A 13,715-nucleotide genomic window follows, 5' to 3' on the forward strand; every position below is an offset into this window, starting at 1 on the left:
ATGCATATTTATGCACACAGTGTGCAAACGGGGCTAATGTTTATAAACACGAAAAAATTAGAAAATTCATTAATTAGGGTCATTTGTACAATTCCACTGTCAACTTTAATCACTTCTTTCAATTGATGTCTCCTTTAGAAAGTCAATCCGCCATAGTTAGTTATTTATTCATTCAGCAAGAATATTGTGTAGGGCTATCTTCTGTTTGACCTATAATGTTATTTCTAATAACATTCATTCATTTCATTCTAATAAGCAGGAGGTTAGGTTTAACACATTAACATACGCTGTTAAATTAATAAATACGTATTAACTGTTGGATTTCATTCCCTGTCAGTGGAAATAATGTGTTTGCATTGTGTAAGTATGTGTCTGTTGACTATTTTTTATCTTTTAGTGAGGGCCTAAACAAAATTAGTATTTTCGCAAATTTAGACATCTGTAAAGGCTTAGGTCGTTCCATGAGGCAAACAATAAGTTTCTTTCTGAATCAAACTATGTAAGATGACCTAATTAACTTATCATTAGCTATTCCAGTAATAAACATTATCTCAGCACACACAGTTACACAGCGGTTCTAAGCACCCTCATTCAGTACACACTTGCGCTCCCAGTCCCCCAATTTTTCCATCTTTCCATCTTTTCTGTGCAACTTTCTATCTGGCTGATTTTTTTTTTTTTTTTTGAGACAGGATCTCGCTCTGTTGCCCAGGCTGGAGGGCAGTGGTGCAGTCATAGCTCACTGCAGTCTTGAACTCCTAGGCTCAAGCAATCCTCCCTTACCAGCCTCCTGGGTAGCTGGGACTACAGGCATGTCACCACAACATCCAGCTAATTTTTAAATTTTTTATAGAGACAAGGTCTCACTGTGTTGCCAGAGTGGTCTCAAACTCCTGGCCTCAGGTGATCCTCCTGCCTTAGCCTCCCAAAGTGCTGGGATTACAGTTGTGAGCCGCTGTACCCAGCCTGATTGTATTCTCTATATAAACATTTCCCCCGCACCATGCCCGCCTCAAAGTTTATTTTAATTGTGTCTCCATTGGCAAAATTCTGTTATATACCCAAGCTTTCTTTGACTGTTTAAAGGTAGTTGATTTTCTTCATAGAACAGACTGACTTCCTGACATTCCCCCTGCTAATTGCTTTCTCTACGGTTATTCCTACTGTGTCTAAAATGTAAGCACTCTGTTTAAAGAGCATAGGCTTTAATAGCCTTTCCTCCCCACTCCACTTACTGTCAAGTTCTGAATCAAGGGAAAGTGGGTATCCATGGAAGACAGCAGGCCTTGGGCTTCGGGACAGTGGGTGAGTGATTTGTTGGGAAGTGAATGAGTAAATAGTCTTATTCCCCCAATCTAAAAGCTAGAGAATTTGTTCAAGATTTTTTTTTTCGTTTCTATAAAACTGACCTTAAGTAAGTCAATTAATCCTTCTAGACCTCCATTCTGTTGCCTATGAAATGAAAGTGTTGAATAAGCTCATCATGATGATCCCTTTTAAAATTAAACTTTGTGATTCTGAGATACCATGCAAAGGATTTTTAAAAGAACTGAAAAGTCTTACTGAAGTTAAGAACAATGTTCTCAAAGACATCCTGGTATTTTGTAATTAAAATTTAGCGTTTGCTCTTCATCCTGAAAGGTGACAGCACCAGCTTTCCCCAGATGCATCTCAAAGCCAGGTGGGAAAATAATAAGTGTGAACCATCTGAAGCCATGGTACACGCTAAATGCACACACATGAGAAATGAGGATTCTCACAAGAAATAGAGGCATGCATTGACCACTGGGGTGTATTTGATGAGAGTGGAAGACCAGGGCTCCCTTCTCTTCGTTGCTACAGCAGTGGGCTTAGGTGTTCCGAAGGAATGCTGTCTCTCAGTAGACACCAGCTTACCAGGCCCTCGGCCAGCCTCTGCCCAGATGCTCCAGCTGCTCCTCCTCCACATAGCTGGGCTCTGATTAATACCAGGAGGCCTTGCCTGGTAGAAAGAATCTGCAGCATCACAGACCTCTTACAGGATGAGGGCTCAATTTAAACCCCAAGATATGTCTCCACACTGTGGGAGACCTTCGTCCTGGAATTCATCTTTCAGAAACTGAAATCCTATTACCCACCTTGTGCAGCCTTTGTTATCCATCCTCGCCCTGAAAAAGAACTCCTGCTTTTCACCCTGACATTCCCTTCCTGAAAAGGCTCGATTCCTCCATAGGGATTCACCCTAGCCCAATTGTTCCTTCTTCCCTTCAGCCTGCCAGCTCCAAAGCTGGCTATTTTTCACTAGTTCTGCCCCCAGATCTACAGCCTAGCAGTTCAAACAAATTATTCAGCACATAAATTCAGCATTTCAAACAAATTATTTTGGCACACATGAAGGGGTTAGTGGAATGGGTCTTATTGGCATCTTCCAATATTCAGCCCGTTTTTTATCCATACCTCATTGATTTCAGCTTTGACGCAGATATAAAGACATACTAAAGAGCATGAAGTGTGTTATTAGTCAAAAGAAGAGCTCCTGCATCATTCTTGCCTAAGTGTATCCAGGAATACATTTACAAGTGACTATCCAATTAGTCTCTTCTCAACTAATTTCATACTAACTAAAAGGTAGAACATTGTTCCATTTTTAAACTTGGCATTCTTATGATACTGACTTTAAGTTAAAATTTAGAAGAATCTTGGTGTTCTTACAGCTTTGCAAGAACAAGATTCATAGCGTTGATCAAAGATTTTGATACAAAAAGCTTATCATCTACATCTAAATCTGAAAGTTAGAGATCACTGGAAATACTGAGCTTTATCTTCTTCAATTTCAAGTGTTCGAGGAAACACTGCTGGGCAAGGACAGTTTTTATGCTGGCCAGTGATAGTGACACACTTGTGTAAACAATGTATTTATCAACTGTATTAATGTTGGCATCTTCGAATGCCTTCAGCATTATCTGATCAATAAATTTATTCATTCTTTCTTCCCCTTCTTTTCTTTTCTTATTTTAAACTTATATGGTTATGCTTCCATCAGAAATGGGCTTAAAAGACTTGCTCTGCCCTTATTCACTCATTAAATATCAAAATCCTCACCAAAACTGCCATCGCATTAGCGCAATATCAGAGCCATATGACTCACCAACAATTCTATTTCTCTATTTCTCTAACAACTGCAGTCAATGACGTAGGCACCATTAGAAATTCTTTCTTTATCTGCTGTAGGCTGATAAGATCAAGTCAAGCAGCTTTATTCACTTCATGCAATCCAACTTCATTGAAAAGAGAAAATGGAAAAGGATCAGTTCATACTAAAAATACTTTAGTGGTACTTCATTGCTGGTTTTTAAATATAATCTTTGAAAAAAACAGTAGTAGGTGAGTCAACACATCTGTAGCTACACACACACACACACACACACACACACACCTTTGTGATATTTCTGTCAACAGATAATAAAATAGTTACCCAATTCCAGTGTTTTATTCTAGGTGTTTTTACTGTTTTGTTCTACATTTTTACTCGTCTCTTCTATATTTATATCTAAAACCTGTTCCTGGTTTATATTTTCCATTGATTAAATTTCCTCTGATTATTAACATAAAGGAAAGGAAAGTGAAGGTGGTCTAAGACCCATCAACTTTGCTTATTCACATTTTCATGATCAGTAAAATATTCTCTGGTCCCACTGAAATGTATATTGCTATATGTTCTAATCAGCAAACTTGAACTCCCCCAACTCATTAAGCTTCCTGGCATTCATCTTTCTGAATTAAGATGTTTGAAGGTTTTCATATAACCCATTACTCTATCAGACCAGACCCCTTTCTAAATTTCTGTTGGGAAAATATTCTTTGTGGTAAATACCTCCTTTAATATTTTTCATCTGTCATGTGTATGTGATTCCAAGGGCCCAAACTTTCTGCTTGTAATAATATATCAAAATTTTTACCATTAAATGCATTTCATTCACTATTTTTCAAAGTAAGTGGTGTTTTGAAGATATTGCAATTACATCTTTTATTTCGTTTTTTACTGATTCTAAAAAAGAACATTCTGCTGAAATGATGAAGCAGTTGCTAAATTATAAGGTAGTCTTTAATGTATTATTTAACTTTTATTATTTAACAATTTGTAAAACAAAAGCAACAATTTTACATTACCATATTATTCATTGTAATAGAGATTTTTGTTTTCTACATTCTAAAATATTTATAGTGAATATTTTCAAAGATTTAATCTAAATACCAATAATTTGGGCTAATGTTTTTTTTCCAGAGAAAAGAAGTAAAAACCATGTGATTTTTATGTCACTTTTAATACTGTCTCTCTTCTTCTTTTAACAGTTTTTGAATATTTTGAACTGAAAGTACTAGATTAATTAGAAGACTAGTTCTAGGTCCACATGTTATCTCAGAAGTTAAAAGTAAAAAATCTTGAGGTATATATTGTCTTTTTATCCTTAAGACTTAGGTAAAAGAATTTAATTTTGTTTTTATTTGCCTATAAATTTAAAAATTAAAGAGTATTTAAGAACTACAAGAATTAGAGAAACATAGAAAGAAAAATACCTGATACGGTATTTACAAAAAAGTGAAAGAAAACCAACAACAATTTTTAAACTAATTTTACCCAATTCTTTATGTGGGTTTTTTCTTTTATTTGTTTTGTTGTTTTGTTGTTTTGTTTTTTGTTTTGTTTTGTTTTTTGGGGGTTTTTTTGAGACAGAGTCTCTCTCTGTCACCAGGCTGGAGTGCAGTGGCGCGATCTCAGCTCACTGAAACCTCTGCCTCCCAGGTTCAAGTGATTCTCCTGCCTCAGCCTCCTGAGTAGCTGGGACTACAGGCATGCACCACCACACCCAGCTAGTTTTTGTATTTTTAGAAGAGATGGGGTTTCACCATGTTGGCCAGGATGGTCTCAATCTCTTGACCTTGTGATCCTCCCGCCTCAGCCTCCCAGTGTGGTGGGATTACAGGCTATGTTTTTTGTATAGGATCCTAACAGTATTTTTATCAACTACCCTGAATATTTTATTCTTGAAGTAAACCTAATTTTTTCCCACTGACCTTTTTTCTTGATTTTTAAAAATTTTAGGACAAATTTTTTAACCTTTCATTTTATATTGGTTGTAGTATTTATTGCTGTAATTAATTTAGCAGAGAGATGTTCTCACACACTCATAAATTCATGAAAATAACAACTTCTATGCTGAAATTTTTCACACTTCATCACAGCCCAAATATGAGTTTATCTTCAAAATTTGAGGAAGATCTTAAATCTTCATTGATTTATGAGAACATTTTAAAGGCATCCTGATTGCCAATGCCAAAAATATTTTGGCTTCTTGATTAATTTAGATTCAAAAATAGCTTAACTTACGCTTCAAATTTAGTGGAAAAACTTTTTCCATTAAGAGTTTTAATTAAGTAAAAAATATGTCATCTTTAATCACTTTACCTGATTATCATCATTCAAAATTTCACAAAAACTTAAAGGAAAGTAAATAAATTTTGGCTCAAGATGTATTAAAATAATATTAGTTGAAAATCAGTATATTCTTTCACATATCATATATAAATATGGTCCAATACCAAACATTCAGCAGTTCCAATACGTATATTTGTTGTTTGTTTCCCATTTAAGATATACCTATATATATCTCCAGTTCACAACAGACATACCTAGAGATTTAGAATTTCAGTCTTGACTTGAAACTGACCCTCTTGCAATATACTCTTGAAGTCTCCAAGCCCCTTGAGTCCTCTTTTTCCTTCAGTGCAATTCAATAAATTCAATTCCACAAGCATTAATTGGGCCTCTGCTCTGTGTAAAGCACTCAGTGTGAAGTGCAACAAAGAATAGGCTTCCGTCTTTCTCCTCCGTGATTTCACCACAGGAGAGACCTGCTCCCTTCCTTTCCCCCGGAGCTCAAGAGCTGCCAGTAGTATTGTTGAGAACAGAATTATAACATCTGGATATTGCTAGTTTCTTTATTCTCTCTCAAGTGGCAAATCAGTTCAATGAGAGGCATCTATTTCTGCCTGAGTTTTTGTGCACCTGCCCACATGTGCACACACTCTCATTTCCATCATTTTCTCCAAGGCAGGTAGACTTCCATATTTTTAACTTTCTTTCAGATTGGAGCCCAATTTTTAGTACAGAGAGGAAACCAATGATGCTGACTTGCAGCAAACCTTCTCAATGATCAAGGGACAGGAAGAATTTGACACTAAGCTTCCTCCCAAAAATCATAGCCCTTCTATAACTAAGAAACTTCTAATGGTGTGAGGTGCCCCAAGTATATTCTACCTCTGTACCAAAAAAAATATATGAGCCTGTCTGTCATGATGAATCAAAATTACTGGATGGAATCACAAGGCCAAAGTCACCTGGTGATGTCACTCATGGAGTGACCATATCCACTACTCACGCCACCCTAGTAAGGATCTTGAAATAAATTTTACAATTCCTCTGCCACAAGGGAAAAACCCAACCAAAACCAAGCCTCTAGCCTGTCCTCTGGGGCTACCCAGAATGGGATCCACCTTTAAGGCTAAATTCAATATCTGATCTCCCGAACGAAAGGAAAAGGCATCAGTGTTGGCCAAAACAGTTGTTTAGATGAGCCTCTGATCCTGCCTACAAGAATTATTTTAGAGATTTCCAATGGAAATTACTCAATATGTCGTAAGAGTCTATGAGCTTTATGATCTTTCTTCCATGGCATGTGCTCTATAATATTTGCAGATATTTACTGAAAATACTCACAGCTGAAAGCCCCTAACACACCCCTCACATCAGCACACACATTTCCACTTTCTTTCCAGCTGCCCGCTAAATTTAAAATCACAGAATTTCACCACAATGTTTTCCCACTTTTGGATCTTGTTTAGTGTAAAGTTATGGATTAAAATATAAAATACCAGCAAAAATACCGGGTATGTCAGAGTCTTCAAATTATTATTATAAAGTTTTATGTTTTTATCAAGTTTTTACATCCTTCATTCCCCCCACCCAAAAAAAACTGCAAAAGGATTATTTAGCAAGTTCTTTTTCCCCTCTTCTGTAATAGGAATTTTCACTCATATGACTTAGATAATATGTAACAAAGAAGCACATTACAGGACTGGATAGTGTTAATCGAATTAGAGCCATATGATACCAGACAGAAACGTATGGCTTTGCATAAAAATCTGGGAGTCCATATGTTCTCAATAAAGAGGTAAATGCATGTCCATGTGAACATACACACACACACACACACACACACACACACACACTTACATAAAATTTGGAGATAGGTATATTTGTATATCTTAAAAGAACCAAAAAAAAACCCTATTAAAAGAGCAGAAAATTTGTTTAAGTTCCTTGTATATTCTGGATATTAGACCTTTATCAGATGGGTAGATTGCAAAAATGTTCTCCCATTCCGTAGGTTGCCTGTTCACTCTGATGATAGTTTCTTTTGCTGTGCAGAAGCTCTTTAGTTTAATTAGATCCCATTTGTCAATTTTGGCTTTTGTTGTAATTGCTTTTGGTGTTTTAGTCAGGAAGTCTTTGCCCCAAAGGATTGTAAATCATTCTACTATAAAGACACATGCACACGTATGTTTATTGCAGCACTGTTTGAGATAGCAAAGACTTGGAACCAACCCAAATGCCCATCAATGATAGACTGGATAAAGAAAATGTGGCACATATACACCATGGAATACTATGCAGCCATGAAAAGGAATGAATTCATGTCCTTTGCAGGGACATGGATGAAGCTGGAAGCCATCATACTCAGCAAACTAGCACAGGAACAGAAAACCAAACACCACATATTCTCACTCATAAGTAGAAGTTGAACAATGAGAACACAGGGAGGGGAACATTACATACCAGGGCCTGTCAGGGGTTGGGGGCCAGTTGAGGGAGAGCATTAGGATAAATACCTAATTCGTGTTATCCAGACACACATACATTTGGATATTCAAAGCATGTGCTCTTGGAGAACAGGAAGTTTTTTTCACATGATACTGAGTGATGAGGTGAAGATTAACTGAAAGTAGCATTCGTTGTAGAATATTTAAGGACATTGTGTTTTACAATCGGTATTGATTTCAGCATCACCTGTATGAATATAACTTTTTAATTTTAAGTTTGGGGAAAAATGCTTCTATTCTTTCACAGTTTGATTGCTTTATCCATGAGTGGTTTCCTACTGAGGAAAACAGAAGGCCTTAATTTACTCAGCAAATAGTCACTGGATGCCCCACCTAGTACTAGGGATCCTATTCACCACACTCTCTTAAGGAAGCATCTATATTGCTTTAAGATCTACTTAATTTCTGATTTAAAAAAAAACTCAATTTCTGAATTAGTTTTTATATGTGTATATATATTTGCTATGATTGTTCAACTCTTCCACCAATTTGAAGAAAAAAACAACCTTGGAGGAAAGAGTATTTACCTTCTCACTCTACAGTTGAACAGTGTCTAGAATTATATTATGCATACAGAAAGTGCTCTGTAAGAGTCTGCATTTCTAAGAAACAAGTTCAACAGCTGATGCCTGTGACTGTTCCTGTCCCCTCCTTTTCTTGGCTAGAGATAGGAGTGACTGGTAACAATTCCAGCTTCATTAGGCGATACTCACCTCTGGCCCAGCCTGTCATCTCTCCAACGGAACACATCATCCCTAATCAACTCAAACCAATTGATGTGTGACTTTGGGTAGTTAACCTCCCTGTGTCTCAGTCTCAACTTCTGTAAAGTGCAGGACTTGAAAAATATTGCTGCTAAGGTCCTTCCATGCCTAAAATACCTTTGGTCTAAACATACATCACCTTGGGAAGCAAGCTTCCTTCCTTGCAAGTCAAGATTTGAATGCAACCTGGGGCCCTGAGGAGGGCCCCTCCTGGTTCTACCCCTACTGTGCTGGCTACACCTTCTCATCTGACTGATGCATCCTCATTCTGGGCCTGATCACTAAGTGTGTGACCCAGGGCTCAATCCTCCTGCCTCTTCTTTTTCATTCTGCACTCGAGTCTTTGATGAGTTCAATTCCATGGCTTTAGATGTCGTCTCTATAAAACAATGATTTCCATGTATATCTCTAGCCCCACCCTCTCCCTTGAACTCCAGATGTGTATCTAACTGTCCATTCAACATCTCCTCTTGGATGTCCTTTGGGCATCTAAAACTTAAGTTGAAAACTGAGCTCTTGATATCCACTTCCATATTTACTGCAAAAACTTGATACTCTTCAGTATCAAGATCTCTTCCAAAGCCTGCAGCCCCAGAGCGTCCCCACGATCTGACTGTTTCACATCCTCCACCGCCACCACCTTTGGATGCAAGCCACTATCAGCCCTCACATGATCTACGGAGGATCTAACACCCTCCTGACTCTCGTGCTTCTTCTCTGTCTTCCCCAGAGCCTATGACCCACCTAGCAGCCTTTTAGAACCAAGCAGATCATGTAACTTACAAGATTAAAATATTCTAAGGATAAACACTTGAGGTGGTAGATGCCCCAATCACTCTGATATGATCATTATCCATTGTATGCCTGTATCAAAACATCACATGTACCCGATAATTATATAAAACTAGTATATGCCCATACTAATTAAAAATTAAAAAATTCAAAAAAGGATTCCAAGGATTTCTGATCACAATTAAAATCTAGGTGTTTATGTATGGCCTACAAGGCCTAAAGGGATGTGACCCCTGGAAAACTCTGAAGTCTCTGTCACTCATTCACTGACCTCTTTGTCACTGTTCACAACACTCTGTCCTGGCTGCCAGCCATGTCCCTCCCTCAAATGCTCCATGATTCACTCTCACTGCATCCAGGTCCCTGCTGGAGAACCATCTCTTTGTTCCAAGCTATATAAAATAGTGATATGGTTTGGCTTTGTGTCCCCACCCAAATCTCATCTTATAGCTCCCATAATTCCCATGATGTGGGAGGGACCACGTGGGAGATGATTGAATCATGGAGGGGGTGGGTCTTTTCCCATGCTGTTCTCATGATAGTGAATGGGTCTCATGAACTCTGATAGTTTTAAAAATGGGAGTTTCCCTGCACAAGCCCTCTTTGCCTGCTGCCATCCATGTAAGATGTGACTTGCTCCTCCCTTACCTTCTGCCTTGATTGTGAGGCCTCCCCAGCCACATGGAACTGTAAGTCAAATAAGTCAAAAAAGTTTCTTTTGTAAATTGCCCAGTCTCAGGTATGTCTTTATCAACAGTGTGAAAACGGACTAATAGAGATAGTACATGCTCCTGTGTTTTCTCTATTCTTCTGCCTTGCCTTATTTTTTACAGCACATATTGTTCCTGGCATAATTATATATATTTAAGTATGTATTTCTTATCTCCTTCACTTACTGGTGGTAAGCCTTCATAAGAGCAGATGTGCTTTGTTTACAACATAGATACCAAGTATCTACAACAGTGCCAGACACATAGTAGGCATCTAACAAATATGTATTAGATCATGACTCATAGCCTTGATTCATGAGTTCCAGCTGCTGGGCAAATCTAACCTGTGCTGCTGAGGTGATCCCATGGAAGAGCTCAGTTCTGAAGATTGTCTAATGTCACACATGATAAGGATAGTAACAACACGTGCCCACTATGTTGCAGATAATGAGCTGAGCTTTTTTTTTTTTTTCTGGCTTTTTTGAAGATGTTTTCTTTTACATGAACTACTATGAAAGAAAAAAATTAGATAGCAAATAGAAATGTTTAATATGTTTTGATGTTTTCATATGATATACTATTTATTTATTTATTCATTCATTCTGTCACCCAGGCTGGAGTGCAGTGGCACAACCACAGCTCACCTTAAAAGCCTGGTATGCTTCCTAATTCTCTTGATTAGTTAGCATTGACAAGTCAACTTGAAATGGCTAGAGAGAGTCTACCAGGTCATCATCAGTCTATTCTTCCTCCTCATGTCTGGCTTTCTTTGAGATATCATCATCTGTCTATTCTTCCTCCTCATGTCTGGCTTTCTTTGAGATATCATCATTATCTTCACAGCCTTTCCTCTTCTTCATAATTACATTAAGTGCAAGCTCAGCAGAATGACATTGCTCCAACTTCGGTTTCAGAACAGCAGCTTCTTCAGATCTGGGTGGTACATACTTTTTTACTCAATTTCTCATGCTTTTCATTATATCTCGTAACAGTGACAAGCAAGTTCTGTTCTCTCTCAACATCAGACTGTCCAATAAATAACTTTCCGTAGTAATTCCAGTCCTGAAGGCACTGGATAAAATGGCAGGCAGGGCAATTTGGGAAGGTGTGTATAAACAGTAAGCAGCCATCAATGTGATTCTATTAAGAAGTTCATCATCTGTTTTCCTCAAAATGTCTGGATTCTCCAGCATTGCATAGTAAGTCTTTAAATCAGTGAGGAAGCACTCCAGTGGTCTATAGGGGTTGTGGACAGTCAGATGGAAATTTACGTTGCTGTATAAAAGGTAGTTCGTATTCCAAACTCTGTTCAAGTGTCTCCTCCTGTACGAGAGAACTCTCCCGAAGGTTTCCAACAAATTGGGGACTAGATACATTCAGTTTATCTACTTTGTAGGCCAAAAATGCACATGTGAGCATTATTATCCAGGAGTGATAGTTATTACTTATTTACCTTACTTAATCCTCAAGCAAAACTACCTCGGATTCTCCTTTTCAGATGAGAAACCAGAAGGATGGGCTTCACAGTTAAGAAGTAAGTGACGAATCACAGACTTTGTGCTCCTAAGTTTCTCGCTTTAACACAAAGCACAAACTCAAATGCCAATAGGGCCAAGCCGTATTGAAAATGAGGGCTGCAGATTGGGAATCATCCAGTGGCCGTTCTTGCTTTTTCTTGTTTCTTGTTTTTGTTTTTGTTTAGAGATGGGTCTTGCTATGTTTCCCAGGCTGGACCGGAACTCCTGAGCCCAAGCGAGCCTCTCGCTTCTGCCTCCCAAGTAGCTGGGACCACAGGCATGTGCCACCACTGTACTAGGCTTGTTCTTGTTTTCTTTTGTCAACTCACTTTTTTATTTTTTATTTTTTGAGATGGAGTCTCACTATGTCGCCCAGGCTGGAGTGCCCTGGCACAATCTTGGCTCACTGCAACCTCCGCCTCGTGGGTTCAAGCAATTCTCCTGCCTCAGCCTCCCCAGTAGCTAGGATTACAGGCACCCACCACCACACCCAGCACATGCCACCACACTATTTTTAGTAGAGTTGGGGTTTCACCATGTTGGCCGGTCTGGTCTTGAACTCCTGACCTCAGGTAATTCGCCTGTCTCTGAGCCCAGCCTGTCAACTCACTTTTAATAGAAATCAGAATGCAGATAGGTATTTCTCTGTCATTAAAGAAAAAATGGTAGTCACTAATTCATGATGATGCTTCAAAGCAGGAGTGCAACAGGGAGCCAGGAGGACCGTGGCAAGTTGGAGTGTATGGGCAAATCCTGAAGGGGAAGATCCCACGTGTCCCTAGCCAGTCACTGCCATGAAGTAAGACTGGCCCAGAGCAGCCAAATCTCCCACTACCTCAAAAGAAACTAGAAATTCAGATTTTTCTATGAAATCTCCCAAGGTTTTCAATGTTAGGTAAACACAGACAAGCACTAGAGACCATACAAGGCTTGTCTGCAGGCCAGGACACAGAGGCATGTCAGCCCACAGACACCGTAGTTGTAAATCCTGACCAGAGTCCTGTGCTGGGTATTACAGTGAAGGGATGAGACGTGGAGAAGGGAAGAGGGAGAGAAGGTGACCTGAGAGACAGCTCGGAGATACACCATAAGGAAGGAAGGAAAGACAAACACAAGACAGCGCCGTTGCCCTATGAGATCATCACCCCGCAAGCTCTCAGAGGAGGGAGAATTACTCCCATCTGGGGCAGCCAACGCAGGAATCATAGAGGCAGCGGGATCTGAGCAGACCCTGAACATTCGAGGCCAACTGCTTGAATGAGTAGAAAGGTACCTCCGCGTTTCAAGATTCAGACGAAACGATGAACATGTAATGTTCTGAAATGCATAAGACACTCTACGCATTTAAAGAAGTATTTCCTATTTACAAACTAGAACCGGCATCCTATATGAAGTTTATATTGTCTATTTCTTGCACATAAGGGTTTGTTACCATCTTATTAAGACAACGTGTATTTTTGACCAGAGTGCTAAAGCTATACAAGTTCTATTTTTAAATCAAATGGTTGTATGTTTATATTTTATACCTGGGAGTGCAACTCACTGTATTTGTCTTATCCCATCCTTTCTTCCTTTGCATTTATTTATAGTTTCTTTGCTGAAAAAAAAATCAGTTGATTCTTAGGTTGTTAGTTCCATAAAAGCAGTTCTGAAAATTCAATGTGCCCATATATTTTAAAGTGACTTTCAATAATTAGGGACTGATTCGAAATGTCTAGTAGTGACAGTTTCTCTTTGGCTTTCAGTAACCTTTCTGTCCTCAGTCTGGCAGCTGAAGGTTTTTGGTTTGTGGCTTTTAAAGTGGTGTTAAGGGACATATTTCTGCCTGAGAACAGAGCTGTCCACCCACACATAGCCCAACTACACTGTGCTCATGCAATCATAAATTAAACAATAATTTAATTTTAAAATATTTAAATATAATATTTACATTCCATATTGGGTGATACATTTTAAAGACAGCAATTTTCTGATGAATGTTTTTAATTTTAAGCGCTCTAATATAAGGAATA

General features: G+C 38.5%; 1 protein-coding gene and 1 pseudogene across 1 annotated transcript in view; one reads left to right on the forward strand and one right to left on the reverse strand.

Moving 5' to 3' along the window:
* TENM3 (teneurin transmembrane protein 3) overlaps positions 1-13,715 on the forward strand; it is a 2,735,422-nt gene that overhangs the window by 1,831,025 nt on the left and 890,682 nt on the right. The gene's annotated exons all lie outside the window — the stretch shown is intronic.
* Positions 10,315-13,047, reverse strand: LOC100994426 (cyclin-H-like; annotated as a pseudogene).

This window comes from Pan paniscus, chromosome 3 (assembly GCF_029289425.2).
Source record: "Pan paniscus chromosome 3, NHGRI_mPanPan1-v2.0_pri, whole genome shotgun sequence".
Classification (NCBI taxonomy): domain Eukaryota; kingdom Metazoa; phylum Chordata; class Mammalia; order Primates; family Hominidae; genus Pan; species Pan paniscus.